Source organism: Magallana gigas, chromosome 7, assembly GCF_963853765.1.
Source record: "Magallana gigas chromosome 7, xbMagGiga1.1, whole genome shotgun sequence".
In the NCBI taxonomy this organism is placed as follows: domain Eukaryota; kingdom Metazoa; phylum Mollusca; class Bivalvia; order Ostreida; family Ostreidae; genus Magallana; species Magallana gigas.
The window spans coordinates 33,798,769-33,809,947 of NC_088859.1; the positions used below are offsets into that span (position 1 = coordinate 33,798,769).

An 11,179-nucleotide genomic window follows, 5' to 3' on the forward strand; every position below is an offset into this window, starting at 1 on the left:
CCTTTAAAACCTTGTATCGTTCATTTTAAAGTATGAACGCTTTAATTGAACGGTATCAAGTTCTGTTCAACGTTACATTTATTGATATGAAATAATAATATTCATTAAGAGTTTTCGAACCCAGGGATGTTATGATTGCACAAATTATTAAATATACAAGTGTGTCTGTAGAATATAATGTTTGTATGAATCGCTTGTTGACTTATTTTATTTGAATGCAGTATGAAAAGTTTGCTAAAAAAGGAAAATTATATTCAGTTTACTTCTACTTCATAATTTTCCACTTTAATTGATTGATCGTGATTGTTAAACAACCTATTAGATCATTTTGTTTCTCTCCAACGATAAAACAAAACAAACAGTAGATGTAGATACGCCTTTATTTTGACATTGTTAGTTTTGTACCATAATTGTCTTTATCGACCAGTATCTAGTAAGAAACAAGAAAATTTGTATATAGTATAGTACAATATCAAATATGCAAATATGTCTAACAAACCTTATTTATTCATGTTAACAATAATGTGATATATACAGCAGTGAAAAAATAGATCGCTTTATTTTTGAAAAAGAATCAACAAATTATGAAATTACCTCTTGATAAAGGATGACAGTCACAAGAGTAAATGTTTGGCGGTGTTAGCGATGTACATGGTAAAAACTTCTTGGGGGCAACGTTACACTCTGGATTGTCAGCCTGAAACAAGAAAAACAAATGTCGTAAAAATTTGCAATATACATTTATTATTGTTATTTTTTCACTTTCACATCATTGATTGCAACATTTAAGCAGATATGCTTATAATATAAAAAATACAAACATAATCAGACATTTATAAGTAAAATTAGTAAAGTTTCTCGTTTAACATGTAATACACTTTGCATGAAAAACAATAAAGTCATGTACTTTTATAAACTTACACAGAGACTTTTCGGACATAAATACTTCGTTGCTAGAAAGAAAAAATGAAAATAAAATACATGAAAAACAATGTAAGCTATATTTTGAAGACTTAACGGAGAATTTCCTGTTTTGCTACTTTTGCATGCTTCTAAAAATCATTTTAGAACAAACATTGATTATATGCTTCTGAAATGTTCGGCAATAAACTATGAGGACTGCAAAGCTATAAACAAATAACTAAATGCATCTTATTTTGCTTTAGAAGAAACATAGTGTCGAACTGGATACCCATGAAAGTACTTACGAGTTTTGGAGATAGACAGGTAGAGCCCAATGCGCAGAATAGTAGCCAGTAACACAAATATATAAAATTTCATGGTTATGATTGTATTAATTTTCGTTGTCGTTTGAAAATTAAACTGAACACACATAATATTTTGTCCTTTACATGTACGATAAGGGAGGATTTCCATGAATTCAGTCAAAAATTGGGAATTTGATATGTGCACTGTACATGTAATAATGAACTTTTGGCTACTTTTTTATGTTCAGGGAGGTTTTCCCTTGAAATCACTATATATTGGGAATTTGGTAGTAAAATGAACATTCAACTACTTATAGATTAGATATTAAATCTTCACCTAATTAAGCAACATTAATGTATTATTATGACAATGATTTATAATGACAGGTGATTGAGATACAAACTGGAAAATCCGTCTATTCCTAATGTTAAATGTTATATTTTTAATTGATTCACCTCAACACGTACTTTTGTCTTTAGTGATTAGTTATCGTGTGTGATCTATGAATCATTGCATTTTTAATTTCACTGAACAAAGAAATATTATGTTATCAATTTTTTTTTTATTAAACTTCATTCATAAATATAGTCATATTTACTTAGTGAATGTATGCAAAATCTGCTTTGACTTAGAGATACATTAAATATAGTTAAATTTATTATACCTGTCCTCATTGCTTACTATATAAGAGAATTTCGACATATTTCGCCGATTCCCTAAAGAGCACCATAAACAAACTGATTCCCTGCAAACAGGTATGTCAGTTTTCCTTGAAACTCATCGGTAAAATTATTTTGCGATCCTCTCCGTCGTCTGATCCATCATTCAACAGATTCAACCAAAACGGCGTATTACACCTGTCATTGATAAAACGCATCCCTCAATCTGCATCTTCCGTTTTAGATATACAATGTCTATAGGGAAAACGGAAGTTGTTAGGTTTTTGTAAACGAGATTTCCCTGTAACATGTGTTTGTGTCAATATTTTCAAAATATATGCATTTATCAACCTGTTAATTTTAACTCTGTGTAAAAAAAGTTATAATAGGCAGTATTTATTTCCAATTTCATAATTTTAACTTTTATGTTAATTGAATTCAAAATCGATGCCCTTAGAAGATGCATTATCATGCGGTTAATTATTTATCCCAGTTTTTATGTCTATTTTTGAATAAAGGTAAGGCGCGACATATTTCAATTTTTTCCTATCTCCACAATGTGAAGATTTCCACTTCGTTATTTCATAATTATATTTTCATGTCATATGATTTTTTTTTATTTGGATATAAATTGTTCAATTGAAAATATATAGTATGACTTTACTTTTAAGCATTCAAATGCACTTTGCGTGGTATTTTAAGGAAAATTCGAAATATTCTAGCTCCGAAAGGAGCCTGGTAATATACTCTGAATGTTTCGGAATTAATTGGTTTAAATGTTAATAAATAAGGAATAAGATATCAAGAAAAATTATATAAAATTGAGGAACGTCTCGTCTGTCTTTAAGCAAAACTAGCATTTAAAATATAAACTTTTTATTTTGAATCACAAACATCATTTTAAAATATGTTTGTCAATATATACTTTGTTACAATGACAAAATGACAGTAGATTTACAAACATAAATAAATTATCTTCCTTATTAGCTCACCTGAGCTGAAAGTTCAAGTGACCTATTCTGTTCACATTTTTATTTGTTTGTCATCTGTCCGTCTCTCCGTCTGTAAACATTTCACATTTTCAACATCTTCTCCAGAACCACTGGGCCAATTTAAACCAAACTTGGCACAAAGCACCCGTAGCAAAGGGAATTCAAAGTTGTGAAAATTAATTTTAAAGAAATTTTCAAAAAAAAATTTCTCAAGACCTGTATGGCCAGGAAATCTAAAACTTATTTGAAAGCATCTTCAGGGAGTGTAGATTTGAAGTTATGAAAATCATGATTTCCTGGGGTGGAATGGGGCTAAAAGGTTGGGGGGAACAAATTTTTATTGAGAGTTGAGAGTTTTATCTTGTAAAATCTTCTGGGAAATCTTTGGGGGAAATGGGAGGGGGTCGAGTTTTTAAATAGGAATATATAGAATTAAATATCTAAAAATCTTTTTAAGAACAATTTGGCAAGGAAAGTTGAAACTTGTGTGGAAGCATATTTAGGAAGTGAAGATTCAAAGTTGTGAAAATCATGACCCTTGGGGATACCGATACTATGATTTTTGCTGAATTTTACAAAAAAGATGCCATAAACCCACAGCATATAATATGATACATTTAATACTGATCGACACCCCTCCAAAAAAACACAAAAAAACTCGCACATATTCCCGGGAAATGTGGTGTTCACCAAATTGACAATTAAAATTAAATGCTATGACAGGTCAAAACCTTTGTATTTCAGACCGCTTATAATCCTCTACGTTCCTCTCCCCCGGCATCTACACACCTTATATTACATACAGTTACAGTGTAACTATTGCATCAGGTGATTGCCAGCTAAGTGAGTATCAACATTGCATCCAACATATTAACATCCATGGTTTTTTATTACCTCTAAGTAAACCAGTTTTAGGTCAAGATCTAGTAAACGATTTTGGTGCTAGATCCTTTATGACGTCATGATTAATTTGATTTCAGTTTCTTTTTTCCTGTACTTTATGACAGTAAGAGAATTATATTGAAAATGAATCATTTTCTGAGATTTCATTGCAATTCCTATAAAAAGTAATTCTAAGGGCTATTTTTAATTAAGTATCATTTGAATGAATAGTTCAGTAACAATAAATTTTCCCTTTTAGAGAGACATTAAGTCACTTTTTACAGTTTTTATCTTAACACTAAGCTTTTGTAATAAAGCATTATTGAACGAATTCATAGGTATTTTTTTGGAATCTGCGAGCTGTTTTTATTTGCTAGTTCTTGATGTAATTAAGAATCGATGTGAATGAATAAAAAATAATCTTCTAGTGATGATAAAGAAAAAATTAGTATTGTATGTTATAGATCCCTGATTGCACTGTTAATTTTACTTTTTATGTCGATAACCTATTTTTTGAGATTGTGGCCATTGAATATTTTTTGAAAAATCCTAAAACATTTGACACTAAGGATGATATTTTCTTAGGTGGGAAAAAATGTCAAAAAACTTTTCTCTATAAAAAATTGAATAGGTTTATAGTTGCATGATTGAGAAACTGAAAAATGTTTATACTAAAATATTTATTTAAAAAATAAACAGCAAGTTATAGAGTTCATCGCAACATGAACTTGGTTGGTCATGTGATCAAATTGTGTGAAGACTAAAGGGCTTTTCAGAAGAATCGATCAAGTACCAACAATGTTCAAATCCCGGTGAACAGTTTAAATGTGCGTGCGGTTATCATTGTGACTTTATGAAAAAAGTTCACTTTCTACTATTCTTTAGGTTCATATGAAGGTTGATATAAGGAAACATATTTGCAAATGTAAATATAGTTCTTTATTAATTATTAATACTGACCTTATTCTTCTAACATTATATGTATATATTATTCTTCTTACATTATGTGTGTGTATATATATATATATATATATATATATATATATATATATATATATATATATATATATATATATATGTATATATATATATATATATATACTTTTTTATTATTCAAAGGCTGCAGTGAAAACTAAAGAAAAAATATCTTAATTTTGTTTGTTTTGCTAAAAGTGTATTTTTGTTTATGCAAAATTACATAATATAGTAAAGATTTCGAGTTAAATGTTAAAAACAATAAATTTTATGAACTTCTTTTTATTACAACAACGGTTTATGTGAAATGCTGTCCCCAGTAAATTGGCAAAAATAAATTTTGAAATTTTTTTAATTCTAAATTTACTTAATCTTTCATACATGTACTCTTAAAGAATCTCTTTCTTACCTAAAAAACTTCATTTGAGATATAAATCATTGTTTATGATAGGAGTGCACTGTTTAAATTCAGTTTCTGTTGACCTTCAGCTCTGCCCCACATTAAAATATTGTTAAAATTTTAAAATATTTTAAAATACACAAGCGCGCATTTGGGAATATTTTATCCTTGGACCAGTCAATGTATTTTTTCAAATATTTGAATGCGCTCATGTTCATTATATGCAAAAAAAAATTAATATTTAAAATTTGCAACAAAAGTTCTACTGGTCTTCTCCATTACAAACTTATGTTGTTTACCGGATGTGATCTCCCTTAACCTTTTATAATGTTACTCTGTGCCATGCGTGTCACGTGACATAGATTACAGTAAGCGTGTTCGACGTGACTTTATGAATATGCCATTTACTTTCATTTAAGAAAATACATTAAAAATGATCTAAACTACAATATAACAACACTAATCAGGATATTTTATATTTATTAACTATTGTTTGAACATCATTAAATGCATAGTAGATTTTCCCTAATTCATTGTGTAAAAGGGACCGTTTTCTATGTTCAGGCATGTTACCATTTAATAATGATAATGCATTACTTAAGATTTGTAAACTATAGAAATAGAAAAATATGATTTGAAGACATTGGCCGAATCGTGACCATGTTCCTGTAAGGGCATATAAACCAAATAACGCATGACAAACATTTGAACTTACTTGTTTGTTGCATTTCTCATATTTAGGTTCAAATAGTGCAAAACATAGATTTTGATACATTCTTGCATGTTGCAAAAACATGTTAGGATGTGAATATTCTTTTAGTACATGGTGTAATAATAAAATCTCACACTTTCTGCGCTAAACGAATAAATAGATTTGATTAAATGCTAATTATATTAGGCATAATGACCCAGTGCAATATGAATTTAAACGTGACTATTGAGATGCCTCGAACCAAAACCACAGGGGCTTGGTTGTTGGATAGTGAATTTCCTAATTATTTGTTCCCGAAGAAAAAAATGATTAAAATTGGTAATCTTTTGTGTATTTCTGTGTATTGCAATAAATCAATTCACTGAAACCCCCCGTTTCAGTCATGTTAAAAAAAGTGTATTCAATGTACATTAAAAAAAGTAAAGGGACGACACTCGCCATCTTGGATTTATAGGGGGTCCTCGTTTCAAGCTATGTTTTAAACAAGTTCTTCTGTATCTCCAACGATTTCTGACGAGATCTAGGTTGGAAAATATTCAAATGACTTATTCCTATCGTCTGACTACATCTGTACGCTGCATAATAAACACATCGTTCCGAAATGTACTAGATACTCGCCAAACTTATCGAAAGCAACGGAAGTTGATGCAAACTCTCCATGTAATCACTGAGGAGATCCGAAAGCATTGGATAAACCAAGAGGATATCTTTTCGCGGAATTTTTGCTCTCTCTAGATTTATCATACATTTTCGGAACATCTCAGTGATTATATGGAGAATTTACGTCACTCAAAAGTAAACTTCCGTTGCTTTCGATAAGTTTGGCAAGTATCTAGTACATTTCGGAACGATGTGTTTATTATGCAGCTTACAGATGTAGTCAGACGATAGGAATAAGTCATTTGAATATTTTCCAACCTAGATCTTGTCAGAAATCGTTGGAGAAATGGAAGAACTTGTTTAAAACATAGCTTGAAACGAGGACCCCCTATAAATCCAAGATGGCGAGTGTCGTCCCTTTACTTTTTTTAACGTACATTGAATACACTTTTTTAACATGACTGAAACGGGGGGTTTCAGTGAATTGATTTATTGCAATACACAGAGATACGCATAAGATTACCAATTTTAATCAATTTTTTCTTCGGGAACAAATAATTAGGAAATTCACTATCCAACAACCAAGCCCCTGTGACCAAAACATCTGTATATTTAGCTTCTTTACAATACAAATAATAAATTCAAGTTTGGTTCGGGGTATGAAAAGATCTTTATTGGAAAGAAGCATCTTTGTGTTGATAAAACTTGGGATGTAACACTGTCACTCTAACATACAGCATCAAAGTCATGCTCGGAAATCATGATGTTGAATTGGTTATAGTACTTAATAATAAAGAATAAAAAAAGTGATAACTAAACTAATTGCTTTAAATTGCACATGATATAAGGCGCATTGTTAAATATAAATATACAAGTAGAATTGATATATGATGCAATTTTTTTTAGATAAGAAGTGACATAAAATAGTTACCGAAAAAGAGAGAAACGAACCTCTTTAATTAGCAATCGATAGTGGCTAGCGTTTCTTACAAAATGTTTCTCTTTGAATGTATATTATTTGATATTTTTACAGGGCTTGCTGCACCAGGAAAATAAGAGCTGAATTCACAAAAACGATACAAGCAGAACTATAAGATTTTAAAATAAAGACGTTTTGTTCATCTCAGCGTAAAGCAATATCAAAATATCTAATAATTTTGTTGTCGTATTAACAATGCATTGAAATAAATTAAATGACGTCGTCTACTGTTTCCCTGCTACTTTGAAAATAGTAATATTGCATTTTAAGATTATATTTTCTTTGCAAATACGAGCTCGTTGAATTCTTCAGCAACAAGGCCACAGACTGAACTTAACAATCATGATAATGTCATACTACTATTCCATGTAAGACCACTTGGCTATTTCTATTATCCAACGTATTGGAGTACATTAAAAATAATTAATACTAACCATATTTACAATCAATTCAATAACTTATTTAAGATAAGATGGTTTTTTTAATCACATCTAAACTAAATGCTTCTTTCCTATTTCCATTGTTTATGCGGGGCCCTTTGGGATGGCCACATCTCAATGAAGTCTAGTTCTGGCTGTTCAGTAATAATGTTGTCGACTTGTTGTACTACCTCAGTTGTAATATTTCGGCAGACAACGTCAAAATACATGTACTCTATAATAGGTCAAATCTGCGAAAAATAAAAGTCACTGGTGATTCATATTTGAATTTGTTAGTTAGAGGGACCGTCTTGACGATAACATTCATGTATTTGATCCAAAGTCCGTTTTTGAAAGTGTAATCTGAGATGTTTATGCATAGACACTTCCTCCATTTGCTTTGTTTGGGTATATATTTGGATGTTGTATCCCGTCTTTTGTGAGAATTAAGGAGAAAATTTTTTTTAGTTGCATTAAAAGCAGCAAGCAATTGCTTTGCCTAAATATTGAATTTTAAAACTGTAAAAAGGTCTGAGTCAAGTTTTATTTAGTAATTAGGATCATCAACAATAACATGTAGGATTGCTTCATCTGCAGTATTTAGGAGTGAATGACCACCCAGCCCGATTCCCTCTCCGTCCTCATGTATTTTAATGATGAAAATTTACTGACATCAATATCACATTTTAATAACAGTATAAAGATACAAATATGAATCGATCAAACGATATACACCCTGTGGTTATATATTAAGAATCCAAGATAAATGTTGATGTAGAAAACTATATATGATATATCGACCATATTAAATTACTTTAACTGTCGCTGATTGTCAGATCAAACGAGACGGGTATGTAATGTAAAGGTAAAGATAACAAAGCTGTTTCTGTTTAATTAATTCTACCGTTTTTGCGACAGGTTGTGGGATACAAAGAAATATACTATCACAAACAAATAAACAAAGTAATCAGAAAATACATGATCAGATCACTAACAAACAGTGCCAAGATTGGAGGGACCAAAAAGTATTAAATTAAGATTAGTTGGATCTGGAAGCTAGCTTATTTCATTTATATAATTTAGACAATATACAAGATAATGTTCAGTACTTTCCATTAAATACTGTTACAGAATGGTGAGTGACAAAGGTTTCTGCAGAACATACAAAAGTTGTGGGAACTGAACTTTAACCTCAGTTGTGCCTGTAGAGTCTGTCCTATGCTGGACTCATAATTATAATAAAGAATATATCGACCGCTTGAATACAGTAGTAACTCCCAGTCTCTTTCTCTAAAAAAGTGGCTTGGGAGCCATTCTATTACCCCCGCCACAATTTTTGCCGCTTCTATCTGAACGGTTTTTTTTATTTTTTGACTAGAAGGTCCAAATATATTATCCGATGTTACATCAGTATATACATGTACTAAGGTTGTTCTAATTAAACAGACATATTTTTTGTAAACATTTCCTATCTAATATAAATTTAACTTTGCCCGTTTGCCCAATCTTGCAATAAGATAGGTTATTACTAAAAATTACACTAAGCGGTTTGTGCAATTCTACTTTTTTGAGGTAGACATCATCAAATATACCTAGGAATTTAAATACTTCTTAATATTATGACTTCTTAATTTTGTTAGAAATGGTCATATATTATGTCTTTGTTTTAAGAAAACAAAATAATACAACGCTTAAAGTAGGCCAAATATGATTAATTAGCATTTCAAAATGTCTCTTTTAATTAGCTTATATTTTATGCAATCAACGAGTATCAATCTGTCAAAACACTAAATCATAAAATGGGTTTTCACGACAGAAAATGGATTTTTTTCAGATTGGGGTTATTTATTCTTAAGTCTTAAATATTAAAACATAACCTCAATTGAATCACTAAGAAGAAACATTACACTGCTATAGAAGATGGAAACACATAGGGCGTTGGCTGTAATTTATCTCCTGGCATTTGTTGGGATGCAAGCGCGTGAGTATAAACAATTATTAAAAATATGTTTTCTTTTGGTGTTTGCAATGTGTCAGTTAAGTATTATTTAAATCATTAATAATTACGCTTTATAAAGTAAAATCTGCTTTTGCTTTTATTTATTTTTTGTTACTTGGAAGTTTTAAATGTTTGCTGGACTTCTCCTTCACAAAATGTAAACATCATGTATGATGTATCTTTTACCCGACGTTTTACAATTCAATCAAAGATTACTCTGGATCTTGCCCCCACCACTTTTTATGAACTGATGTTGCAAACGTAAAATAATAAAAGTGGAGGTAATAAGAGAAGTCTCGAATTAGGGTTTAGACTCTAGACTGAAGTTTAAAATATAAACATGGGACTCCCTGATAGGTCCACATATGTGTTATGGTGCTAAAAGACCGCTAAGGCCTGTGGGTCTCTAGTGAAATTAACTGTTTAGATAAGTCGATCAAACTTGCCTTTTTATGTTTCTTCCAGAGGCACAATCTTTATTCGCTACTCGTTTTGCCAGAATGCCTGTCCGCCCACCACGTGCACCGATACCAAACATTTGTCCGTTGACATATGATTGTGTGAGTAAACTTGTTATAAGTACTCCTTTTAATATAACTTAAAATATCTTATCGTAAACATGATTTGTAAAGACAACAACGATTAAATAATACGACAGCAAAACAAATAACGGGTAATTAAAATTAAAAAATGCAACAATTTTTAACAGTGATTGCTTTTCACGATCTTTAAAGGTGTGAAATGAAAAAGCAAATATTCATAATAATTAAATTGACAAATAATGAGTATAATGAAATGAATTCAAAATCTTGACCTTTTTCACGATGTTTCTTCCGAGAAATTTGAAAGTACTCACTTTACAATACAACCACAAGAGTTCTGAACTGAGAATATCTTTTAAAACTAGTTTTTTTCCATGCAATATAAAAAATAAATTATATTTAGATTTTATTTATTTTGAAGGAGATTTCAAAACGTAATTTCAACATCATCAATAGTTACATTTTTTCATAGACGTTAATAATCAGGCTTAAAAAGTGCATTTATCATTATTGAATAGAAGGCCAAGTCTAACAACTGAAGATGAAACGTATAGCATTTTATTGCCACTTTATACGGTATTTCTTAATTTTAAAAAATGTTTTTTAATGAATGATTTTCCTTTTATTTGCAGCCATATAGCAGCCAACTATGTTCGATTTTGTTAAGGAGATGTACTCCTATTTATCACCGACCGATTGGTATCCAAACGTGCGACTGTGGTTTGCGTAAGAAATTTAATTTAATTTAATTATGTGGCAATGTCAAAGGTTTCGTTTCTTTATAGTCAATATTTACAAAACATGATGCAGT

At 30.4% G+C, this 11,179-nt stretch overlaps 1 long non-coding RNA gene across 1 annotated transcript; it reads right to left on the reverse strand.

The window, feature by feature from the left end:
• Positions 1-366: 366 nt before the first annotated feature.
• On the reverse strand, positions 367-1,379 carry LOC136269958 (uncharacterized). The gene is made up of 3 exons (XR_010707568.1): positions 922-1,379; positions 595-697; positions 367-430 (listed from the first exon to the last, which is right to left on the reverse strand). It is a non-coding gene; the product is annotated as an uncharacterized lncRNA (long non-coding RNA).
• Positions 1,380-11,179: the final 9,800 nt, after the last annotated feature.